This window comes from Narcine bancroftii, chromosome 5 (assembly GCF_036971445.1).
Source record: "Narcine bancroftii isolate sNarBan1 chromosome 5, sNarBan1.hap1, whole genome shotgun sequence".
NCBI classification, from domain to species: Eukaryota; Metazoa; Chordata; class Chondrichthyes; order Torpediniformes; family Narcinidae; genus Narcine; species Narcine bancroftii.
In genome coordinates, this window is record NC_091473.1 from 10,928,581 (window position 1) to 10,940,812 (window position 12,232).

The window sequence follows — 12,232 nt, forward strand, 5'->3', positions numbered from 1 at the left end:
CCTTTCTTTTGCCAGTTGCTTGACTTGCAGATACCAGGGGTTTTTCTGTAAGTGCACCTTCAATATTTTCTAAGTTACCCAGGCTGCAGATCCAGTCATCATCTGAATTCTTCTGTCATGACAGATTGAATCCTTATGAGAAATATCCTCTACGAAATGGTGTCACAACGGGAAATCCATCAATGTAATAAGTAGGTTGACTTCCTGAAAACTTACTCATGACATTTCAACAATGACAGGGGGTGATTTGGGAGAACCAACAGCGGGACACCTCTGCAACGTACATGATTCTGGGTTTTGCATAGTTATGATTTCAATGGGTGAGAAACATAGAATGTGATTCTAAAGGAAAGCAATGCTGAATTTGTCACGTGAGCAGTTGCTCAATCAAGTGATTTCAACAGCTTCAATATTGCTTTTACGGATTAATCGAATTGCCTCATCCACTGCTATCCATTTGATCACATCGCTGAAGATCTAAAACTGCAGTTGTCTTCATTGGAAGTCCAGTAGCAGCCACGTGTGCATTCATTTTGCTCCAATCCTTGATCAGAACATTGTGTGGACAATGTAACAATACCTGGCTCCTTCTATGTGTACTTCTTCCCTTGGAGGTGGATTATTTAGATTTACTGGAAATGTTGGGAGATTTGAGATCATCCAGTGTTAGTGATGTGTTCAGGTCAGAATTTTTTCCCTTTGGTTTTATTCATGTAATTTTCTCATTGAAAGTGGGTGTTCAGGTGCAGCAGGCGGTGAGGAAGGTGAATGCTATGTTGGTGTTCATAGCAAGAGGATTTGAGTACAGGAGTACAGAGATCCGGCTGCAGCTGTATAGGGCCTTGGTGAGACCACATGTGGAGCACTGCGTGCAATTTTGGTCTCCTTATCTGAGGAAGGACATCCTCGCCATGGAGGGGGTGCAGAGAAGATTCACTAGACTGATTCCAGGGATGGAAGGACTTACATATGAAGAAAGGTTGGATAGACTAGGCTTGTATTCTCTGGAATTTAGAAGACACAGGGGAGATCTTATAGAAACATATAAAATTCTTAAGGGTTAGAGCAGTGGTTCTCAACCTTTTTCTTTCCATTCACATCTTTCTTCTTCTTTGGCTTGGCTTCACGGACGAAGATTTATGGAGGGGGTAAAAAGTCCACGTCAGCTGCAGGCTCGTTTGTGGCTGACAAGTCCGATGCGGGACAGGCAGACACGGTTGCAGCGGCTGCAGGGGAAAATTGGTTGGTTGGGGTTGGGTGTTGGGTTTTTCCTCCTTTGCCTTTTGTCAATGAGGTGGGCTCTGCGGTCTTCTTCAAAGGAGGTTGCTGCCCGCCAAACTGTGAGGCGCCAAGATGCACGGTTTGAGGCGATATCAGCCCACTGGCGGTGGTCAATGTGGAAGGCACCAAGAGATTTCTTTAGGCAGTCCTTGTACCTTTTCTTTGGTGCACCTCTGTCACGGTGACCAGTGGAGAGCTCGCCATATAACACGATCTTGGGAAGGCGATGGTCCTCCATTCTGGAGACGTGACCCACCCAGCGCAGCTGGATCTTCAGCAGCGTGGACTCGATGCTGTCGACCTCTGCCATCTCGAGTACTTCGACGTTAGGGATGAAAGCGCTCCAATGGATGTTGAGGATGGAGCGGAGACAACGCTGGTGGAAGCGTTCTAGGAGCCGTAGGTGATGCCGGTAGAGGACCCATGATTCGGAGCCGAACAGGAGTGTGGGTATGACAACGGCTCTGTATACGCTTATCTTTGTGAGGTTTTTCAGTTGGTTGTTTTTCCAGACTCTTTTGTGTAGTCTTCCAAAGGCGCTATTTGCCTTGGCGAGTCTGTTGTCTATCTCATTGTCGATCCTTGAATCTGATGAAATGGTGCAGCCGAGATAGGTAAACTGGTTGACCGTTTTGAGTTTTGTGTGCCCAATGGAGATGTGGGGGGGCTGGTAGTCATGGTGGGGAGCTAGCTGATGGAGGACCTCAGTTTTCTTCAGGCTGTTTGGCCTGGAAGTCCATTCACATAACACCTTAAGTATTCCCTATGCCATTGTTGCTCTGTGATTAGTAAGGGATTGCTTAGGGTGGTATGTGGGTGGAAAGAAAAAGGTTGAAAACAACTGTTTTAGTGTACCTCATTGACTCGTTATGTGCATGGTTTCAGAACTCCAAAGGAAATGGGCCAACGACAATTTTTCTCAAGCCAAATATTTCAGTAACAATTGGATCTAGAGCAGTGATTCTCAACCTTCCCTTCCCACCCACCCACATCCCACCTTAAGCAATCCCTTACTGATTACAGAGCACCGATGGCATAGGGATCACTTAAAGTGGGATGTGAGTGGAAATAAAAAGGTTGAGAACCACTGGTTTAGACAGACTAGATGCAGGTAGGTTGTTTCCAATGCTGGGAGAAACCAGAACCAGGGGTCACAGTTTAAGGATAAGGGGGAAGTTTTTAGGACTGAGATGAGGAAAAATTTATTCTCTCAGAGGGTGGTGGATCTGCGGAATTCTTTGCCACAGGAAGTAGTTGAGGCCGGTTCCTTGTCAATATTTAAGAGTGGTTGAGATTTGGCCCTTGTGGCTAAGGGGATCAAGGTGTATGGGGAGAAGGCAGGTAACGAGTACTGATCAGTCATGATCATATTGAATGGTGGTGTAGGCTTGAAGGGCCAAATGGCCTACTCCTGCACCTATTTTACTATGTTTTTAAAAACAGGCCAAAGAAACGACTGTAGATATAAAATCTATCAAACATTTCATGTAATGTAATAAAATGGAAATATAATATTATGTAAAATTTACTCTGCCATAGGCAAGACAAAGAATCCCCATTAGTATTGCCCGGCACCTCTTACAGTCAGAGAAAGAGAGTCCCATCAGAGTCACTGGGCATCTGTGGATTAACCTCCGGTGCTCCCTCAGCCTCTGCAGCTACATAGACTGCAGGTCAGTTCAAACCATCGGCAACCCAAGCCCAGGTCCAAATGTCCGACACGGTAGACCCTTTGGGAGCCCTCCTTGCCCTCAGCTTCTTCTCGAATCCCGGTTCCGATACCTGATTTTCATGAGCCAGTCTCCGGCAGCACGCGGCCTCCTTTTGAGCAAGCGGCCATCACCTCACCCGCCGTCTGTGTGTATCCTTCAGCCGCAGAGCCCCTTGCTGGTCCACCACTGTTTGTCACCATCCTTTGGGTCGTCTCCTCTGCTTCTCCTCAACAGGGAGTGCTTTGCCCACTACCAGTGCCCCGCGCCAGTCTGCTGCTCCCTTGGAGACTGCAACCCCTCGTGGCCACTGTTGATCTTGGGTCTAGATCTGTGGTTGCAGGATCTTAAATAAAACACCCTCGGCTCCTTTTACAGGCTGTTTAAAGCCTGTATGGAGCCATCAGCAGTGGGACTGGGCAGCAGGACTGTGTTTCTGCTCCCTGTTCTCCCCTTGCATCTTAAACCAATGCTTGCTTAGAAAACACTTGATTTCCTATTACAGTAAAACCCCTGCTGTGTGGAATTCAAGCAACTGACAAAAACATGGAGGAAAATAAATAATAGGTCAAAGTTTAAAATTTAAAATAGGGACAAGTTTAAAATTGTGGAAGTAAATGTTCTCTGAAGTAGCACATAAACCTTTGGTGAAGATGGGAGCGAATATTCAGCCAGCAGAGGGCCTTGGTCAGGCTTTGCTTGTAGTAGCTGTTTGAATAAAGTTGTGTTTGAATAAAATGGCATCGCCCAGGATGAAGAGCTGGTTGATGCCGCTCGCCGCTTCTCAACTTTGAGAAGGAGGCACAGGCTATAGCAGAGGCTGTGCATCATTGGAGGTACTATTTGGCTGGGAGACCGAAGGGGAAGGAGAGAGAGAACATGAACAAGTGGCTTTAGGTTGTAGAGAGAATGGGGGAAGGACGGGTGGAAAAGGTTAATGAATAATAGGGTTGTCGAGAACTGGGGTGCACTCGTTTATCTGGCTCTGCTCCGTTCTGTGTCTGTACCCATAGCTCCTCCCACTTGACCCTGTATAAAGGTTCCAATACCATAAACCCCTCCCCAGAAAGCCTGGGTCACAGCATAAGATGACCTTCAAGTTTATTGTAAATAAAAGCCATTTGTTCTGTAACTCCAGCCTTCTGAGTTATTGATAGCACCTCAAGGATAAGTCCAGGGTTAATGAACAGTGAGCAGTGCATGAAGTCAGTGGGAGAGGAAACATTCAGTCAACACCCTGTGTCTGCTGACCTACATTAGTTCCACATCAGTCAACATTTCACCCTTTCTATCCACTTCCTTCTTGTGGTTACATTCCTGTCTATTTCATCAATCTATGCCACCCTCTGAGCTCTCTGCACTCAGTCAATTCATACCTCTTGATCAACTTCAAATTTTATTTATCCACAATTAATCACCATACTGGGATCCAAAGTTCTGGAATTCCCTTCCTAAATCTTCTTAAAACCCAACACTTTTCGAAAAACCTATCTCTTTTGATCATCTGCCCTCACCCATCCGTAAGTGACCTGAGAGTCATTATTTTTGTAAAGTGCATTGACAAGCTATCTAGAACTATACAACGTTAGAGAACAGAAACTAGCCCCCTTTGGCCCTTCTAGTCTGTGTCAATCCATTTTTTTTGCCCAGTCCCACTGACCTGCATCCAGTTCATAGCCATCCGTACCTCTCCCATCTATTACCTGTCCAAATTCTTAAATGTTAAAATTTAGCCCACATTCACCACCTCAGTTGGCAACTCCTTCGATACTGCCATCACTCCCCCTCATGTTCCCTTAAACTTTTTCCCTTTCACTCTTCACCTACATCCTCTGGTTTGTATCTCACCTACTCCCTACATTTTCTCTGTCTATCTCCCTCATAATTTTAAATGTCTCTTTCAAATCTCCCCTCATTCTTCTACACTTTAGGGAATAAAGTCCTAACCTGTTTAACCTTTCCCTGTAACTCAGTTCTTGAAGTCTGGGCAAAATCCTAGAAAATCTTCTCTGCACTCTTTCTATCTTATTGATATCTTTCCTGTGGTTAGGTGACCAAAACTGCACACAATATTCAAAATTTGACCTCAGTAATGTCTTATATAACTTTACCATAACATCTCAAATTCTATACTCAATACTTTGATTTATGAAGGCCAATATGCCAAAAGCTCTCTTTACAACCCTATGCACCTGTGACACCACTTTCAAGGAATTATGTACTGTTTTCGCAGATCCCTATGTCCGACCGCACTCTTCAGTGCCCAACCATTCACCATGTATGTCCTTTTTTAGTTTGTCCTTCCAAAATGCAACACCTCACACTTGTCTGCATTAAATTCCATTTGCCAGTTTTCATCCCATTTTTCCAGCTGGTCCAGATCCCTTTGCAAGCTTTGAAAACCTTCTTTACTGTCCACAACACCTCCAATCTTAGTGTCATCTGCAAACTTGCTGATCCAATTTCCCACATTATCATCCAGATCGTTGGTATAGATGACAAACAACAATGGTCCCAGCACTGATCCCTGAGGCTCACCACTAGTCACAGGCCTCTAGTCTGAGAAGGAATCATCCACCACACTCTCTGGCTTCTCCTGTCCAACCATTGCCGAATCCAGTTCACTACTTCACCATGAATACCTAATATCTGAACTTTCCTGACTAACCTCCCATGTGGGACCTTGTCAAAGGCCTTTCTAAAGCCCTTGTGGACAACATCCACAGCCTTTCCTTTATCAACTTTCTTGGTTACCTCCTCGAAAAACTTTGTTTGGTTAAACACGATCTACCATGCACAAAGCCATGTTGACTATCCCAAATTAATTTCTGTCTATCCAAATAATTATATGTCCGATCTCTTAGAACACCTTACAATAATTTACCTACTACTGATGTCAGGCTCACAAGCCTTTAATTTCCAGGTTTATTTTTGGAGTTTTTATAAACAACAGAACGTGTTGTTCCAATCCTCTGGCACCTCCCCCGTGGCTAAGGACATTTTAAATATTTCTGCCAGAGCTCCTGCAATTTCTACACTTTTCAAGGTCCAAGGGAATATCTTATCAAGCCCTTAGGATTTATCCACCCTTATTTGCTTTAAGACACCAAGCATCAACTCCTCTTTAATCTGTGTAGAATCCATGATCTCACAGCTTGTTTTCCTTACTTCCCACAACTCTATGCCTGTTTCCTGAGTGAATACTGATGAAAAAACATTTAATATTTCCTCCATCTCATTTGGCTCCATACAAAGCCGACCTCTCTGATCTTCAAGGGGACCCATTTTGTCCCTTACTATCTTTTTGCTCTTAATATACCTGTATAAACCCCTAGGATTTTCCTTCACATTATCTGCCTTCCTGATTCTTTCTTGAGGTTTTTCTTGTATTTTTTATACTCCTCAGGTACCTCATATGCTCCATGTTGCCGATACCTGCCATAACACCTCTCTCTTCTTTCGAAATAGATCCCGACTATCCCTCAAAAACCAAGGTTAGCCTGCTAACCTTGCCTTTAATGCTGACAGGGACATAAGAACCCTTTATTCTTAAAATTTCACCTTTGAAGGTCCTCCATTACCTCACACATCCTTTCCCAAAAACAACTTATCCCAATCTATGCATTCTGGATCCTTTCTCATTTCCTCAAAATTGTCCTTTCTCCAATTTAGAATATCAATCTGAGGCCTAGACCTACCATCTCCATAATTAACTTGAAACTAATGGCATTATGATCACTGGACCCAAAATGTTCCCCTACACATACTTCTGTCACTTGTCCCGCCTCGATCCCTAATAGGAGATCCGGGATTGCATGCTCTCAAGTTGGTACTTCTATATATTGATTTAGAAAACTTTCCTGAGCACATTTGACAAACTCCAAGCCATCCAGCCCTTTTACAGTTTGGGAGTCCCAGTTAATATTTGGAAAATTAAATAAAATCTCCTACTATCACAACTTTGTTTCCTGAACCTGTCTGCTATCTCTCTACAGAGAGACTATTGGGCGGTCCATAATACAACCCCATGAGTGTGGTCATACCTTTCCCATTCCTCCGTTCCACCCATATAGCCTCAGTAGATAAGCTGTCTGGTCTGTTCATCCTGAGCAGAGCTGTGATATTTTCCTTGATGAGCACTACCTCTCCTCCCCCTTTCATTCCCTCTGCCCACCTTCCTTCTTGTGTCTAAAGCATCAGAAACCCAGAACATTGAGCTGCCAGTCCTGCCCCTCCTGCAGCCAAGTTTCACTAATGGTCACAATGTCATAATTCCACGTGCCAATCCACGCTTTAAGTTCTTCTGCCTTTGTATCAGGTTTCATTCAAAGGAATGGCATCCATCAAAAATTACGTTCTTTTATTTGGGGACATTAGAAAGAGAATTGTTAATATTTGAATTCAAACTAGAGGGTTCAGAAAAAAAAGCTCGAAGTATCTATTACCTGCAGGTTGAGATTTCACATTGAAAATGTTCTGCCAGCAAACTACCTTCAACTTGCAAAAATAATTTGATATTTCTTTCCTGACATGCTGCTTGGCCAATTGTGTTTTTCAAGCAGTTCTTTGCAGGGTAACAGTATTTGCAGTTATTTCTTTGACATTCAATGGGATTTAAGTTCCCTTCTGCAGCATTGAGATGTTACTTCTCTTGGGGCTTTCAAAGCTAACCTGCCTGCTTTTGCACTGATGTGAAGCAGAATCCAGTCTGACCCAAAGTTAAGCTTGCAGAGCAAATGGCCTATCTTTACTGTGAAATGGTGCTCACTTCATTTGTTTTCACTTTTGTCTGTTGCACAAGGTGAAATCCAATGATCATTGAATGATGGTCCCCTAACATGAGGTCTTCCCTAACTTCCATGGAAATTATGTCACTCTTAAAGATCATAATTATTGGGTGTGAGGATTGTATTTTCATTGAATCACTCCGTGATATTTAAAGCATGGATTGTACCTCTAAGAGATGGTTCTACAGGAAATACTGCTTCATTTCCAGTAAGGAGGTGGTTGATGGAATGATAGCTGTTAGTTTCATGAGCACATTAGTGGTCATATTGCATCTCCAGCTGGACTGTAGTCTAACGATAACACCTATTTTTCTTTATTCAGGCAAACTGTTAATTATGCTGACAATATCACTCTGTGGGCTGATGAATAGATTTTGGAAATCTTTGATACGTACATCCAAGTGAATGCATTAATTCATACTTTTGTGATTTTTTTGCTGTTGATTTGAACCTTTTGGAATGAGACTAGAATCTCTCAGAGAGCTTTCTAATTGTAATGTTCATTTTTTGCCTTCCCCAGTTAAGCACTTTCCCAGTTAGATTGTTTATATTCTTTTCCATAGCCATGTTGAAGCTCATGGAGATGTGGTCACTCTCACCAAAATGCTCCCCCATCTAAAGGTCTGCCACCTATAACCATATAACCATATAACCACTTACAGCACAGAACAGGCCAGTTCGGCCCTACTAGTCCATGCCGTAACAAATTCCCACCCTCCTAGTCCCGCTGACCAGCACCCGGTCCATACCCCTCCAGTCCTCTCCTCTCCATGTAACTATCCAGTCTATCCTTAAATGTAACCAATGATCCCGCCTCGACCACGACTGCCGGAAGCTCATTCCACATCCCTACCACCCTTTGCGTAAAGAAATTTCCCCTCATGTTCCCCTTATAATTTCGCCCCTTCAATCTTAAACCATGCCCTCTAGATTGACCAGGTTCAATCCCCAGAACCAGATCTGGTAGGGCCTCTTCTCTAATCGGCCAGTCCACACTCTGGGTCAGGAATCCTTGTACACATCTGACAAAGTCAGTCCCATCTATTCCTCTTACAGTCAGTAGGGACCAGTCAATATTAGGGAAGTTGAAATCATCCATAACTACAACCCTGTATTTCCTGCACCATTCCAAAATCTGCCCTGAGAAGGCCTTGGCATGTAGAATTAAGGAGAACTCCAATGCATTCTATGTGCAGAAGGATGACGTGAATGAAGGTGGGGCCACTAAAGGTTAAAGGAGGCAACATATGTCTGGAGATGGAGGAGGTTGGGGAGGTCCTAAATGAATACTTTGCTTCAGTATGCTCCAGAGAAAAGGACCTTGATCACAGTGAGGTCAAAATTGAACAGGCCTATGTGCTGGGCCATGTGGAGATTAAGGAAGTGGATCTTCTTAAAAACGTAAAGATTGATAAGTCCCCAGGGCTGGTCATGAAATACCCCAGGCTGCTGTGGGAAGTGCGAGAAGAGACAGCTGGGACAGTAGCTATGATCTTTGAGTCCTCTTTGACTGCAGGGAAGGTCCTAGAGTATTGGAGAATGGCAAATGTAGTCCCCTTGTTTTAAAAAAGGTAATAGAGAGAATCCTGGGAACTATAGACTAGTGAGTCTTACGTGAGTGTTGTATAAACTAATGGAGAGGATTCTTAAGGATAGGATCTATGAGCATTTGGAGAAATACAGTCTACTCAAGGTTAGTTGGCATGGCTTTGTGAAGGGAAGGTCATGCCTCACAAGTCTAATTGAGTTTTTAAGGAGGTAACAAAAGAAATTGATGAAGGTAGGGTGGTCATTGTGGTCTATGTGGATTTTAGCAAGGCATTTGACAAGGTCCCCCATGAGAGACTCATCCAGAAAGTCATGAGTCATGGGATCAGTGGAAAATTAGCTGTATGGATAAAAATTGGCTTGTAGCAAGAAAGCAGAGAGAAGTAGTGAAAGAAAAGTATTCTGCCTGGCTGCAGGGATCTGTTCTGGGACCCCTGTTCTTTGTGATTTTTATGAATGACTTGGATGAAGAGGCAAAAGGATAGATCAGTAAGTTTGTGGATGACATGAAGGTTGGAGGAGTTATGGATGGAGCTAAAGGTTGCAAGAGGATATAGACAGGATGTAGAGATGGGCAGGGAAGTTGCAGATGGATTTCAATCTGGATAAGTGTGAGGTGAAGCATTTTGGAATGATTAACCAGAAGGCTGAGTACAGGGTTAATGGTTAATTAGTTAAGAGTGTGGATGAACACCTTAGGTTCCAAATCCATATATCACTCAAGGTCGCCACACAGGTTGATAGGATAGTTAAGAAGGCCTATATGATGTTGGGCTTCATTAATAGGGGATTGGATTCAGGAGTAGAGAGGTCATGTTGCAACTCTACAAATCTCTGGTGAGACCCCACTTAGAGTATTGTGTTCATTATGGGAAGGATGTGGAAGCTATGGACAGCAGAGCTGGGACTTCTCTCTTTGGAGTGTAGAAGGATGAGAGGAAACTTGATAGAGGTCTATAAAATTATGAGAGGCATAGATAGGGTGCACCTGTTTCTCAGGGCAGGATCAGCAAACACCAGAGGACATGTGCATAAAGTTAAGGGAAGGAAGTTTTTGCACAGAGAGTTGTTGGTCCCTGGAATGCCCTGCTGGGGATGGTGATGGAGGCTGAAACTTTGGGGGTATTAAAGAGACTCTTAGACAGGTGCATGGATGAAAGAAAAATAGATCGTTACAGGGTAGGGAGGGTTTAGTACATTTTTTAGGAATATATGGGTTGGTACAACATTGTGGGCTGAAGAGCCTGTACTGTGCCACAACATCACGGGCTGAAGGGCCTGTACTGTCCTATGTTGATCTATGTTCTAATACATCTCCATTCCTCTGCTTTCCCCTTGAGCAAAGGCTCAACTATACCCCTCCACTCTCCATATATTTCTCCATATTTATCTGGCCAACATCATTCTTGTAGTGAACTATTTGAAGTTGTGTCATGAAGATATCTTCCTTTTTTTCTTAACTGTGACTTCCCCTCCACTCATAACCACATCCCATCTGTTCACTACACTTCTGTCTTTTCCCCCCACTTCTCACAACCAAAGCAAGAAGAGACTTCCCCTTTTTCCTCCAGGACACCACCTGTGATGAGATTCCACCATCCGATATTCTTTTGCACCCGATTTCCTTGCAGCTTGCTGGGGGGACATTTTTCTTTTTGAACACTGCCTCCACCTTCTCACACGGTGGTGAGAGTTGCAATGTTTGCCTTTTATCGCGTCCTTTCTCACCATCTACGGACTTCAGGTGATACAGCAACTCACTTGCACTTCTTCCACTTCCCTCTCCCGAGGCTCGTTGGCTTATTGAGAACATCTATTTTTTTTTTGGCCTAATTTGCAATGAGAAGCGAGATAACTTGATGAAGATGTTCTCCCTTTCGTCTATCATTTAACAAAGACAATCCTGGGCATTTCTTCCTTTCCATGAGGCTAAGAAGCTAGAGGCTTCACCCTGAAGAGCGTGGGCTAAATGACCTCCAACTACATTGTACATATGCATTATTTTGTTACATTATGATTCCTTAATAATCCCAAACTTTAGCTACATTTATTAGAAATTCTCCCCTGCCTTGTGATATTCCCTGATTTCAGAAGTGGGGTGCAACTTGCTGGCCGTCAAGATTAAAACCAGCAGTAATGAATGTCCATCCAAACAACTCATGCCATTGAACTTTTAATTTCCAATCAGGCAGGGTTGTCACTGTGAAATAGAAAATGACCTTTTTTTTTGTCTGTGAACTTGCAGGAGATTGAGATTTGCTGATTTGAAGAGTCCTGCGCAAGAATTTGATACCTCAAGTCCTACCTGCTGCAGACTGTGGTTAAGAGGTAACCTCTGGAACTTTTCCCTTTCCCAGAATTTAAAAAAAATCAGAGAATGATGCAAAGAAGAAGGAGGATATTTGGCCTGTTGAACTTCTGCCAATCAAAAAAAGAACTCCCCAGCTTCTTCCCACCTTCCAGCTAACGGTGGGGCAGCTCTGTAAGTGCACACTCAGACACCTTTAAACTGATGACAATTTCTGGCTCTTTCACCCTTTGAACAATGAATTCCTTGCACATTGGGACTGAAAACATGTCTTTATAATCTACCCACTCATTCTTTTCAGGGTTACTAGATCCAGATCCATCTTTTGATCGCTCTGCTAGATCATTTATAGTTTTATCATCTGGGCTTCTCATCATCTTACTTTCCAAAGGAAACGGTGAGTTTATCCATTGATGTGACCAGTGATGGAATAATTACCTCCCAGGCCCTAGCACCACCCCTCCACCCCTCCCCTGACCTTGCCCCTGCTGCCCCATGTCCCCCACCCTTCATTGAATAGAATAAAGTCAAATTGTTCCATTTTGGGCCTTTGGCATGATGCCCTCACATATTCTAGATTTATCCTGAGTAGCCCTGGC

At 43.6% G+C, this 12,232-nt stretch overlaps 1 long non-coding RNA gene across 1 annotated transcript; it reads left to right on the plus strand.

Moving 5' to 3' along the window:
* Window positions 1-465: 465 nt before the first annotated feature.
* Window positions 466-12,024, plus strand: LOC138762624 (uncharacterized). The gene is made up of 3 exons (XR_011356979.1): window positions 466-682; window positions 11,683-11,807; window positions 11,935-12,024. It is a non-coding gene; the product is annotated as an uncharacterized lncRNA (long non-coding RNA).
* Window positions 12,025-12,232: the final 208 nt, after the last annotated feature.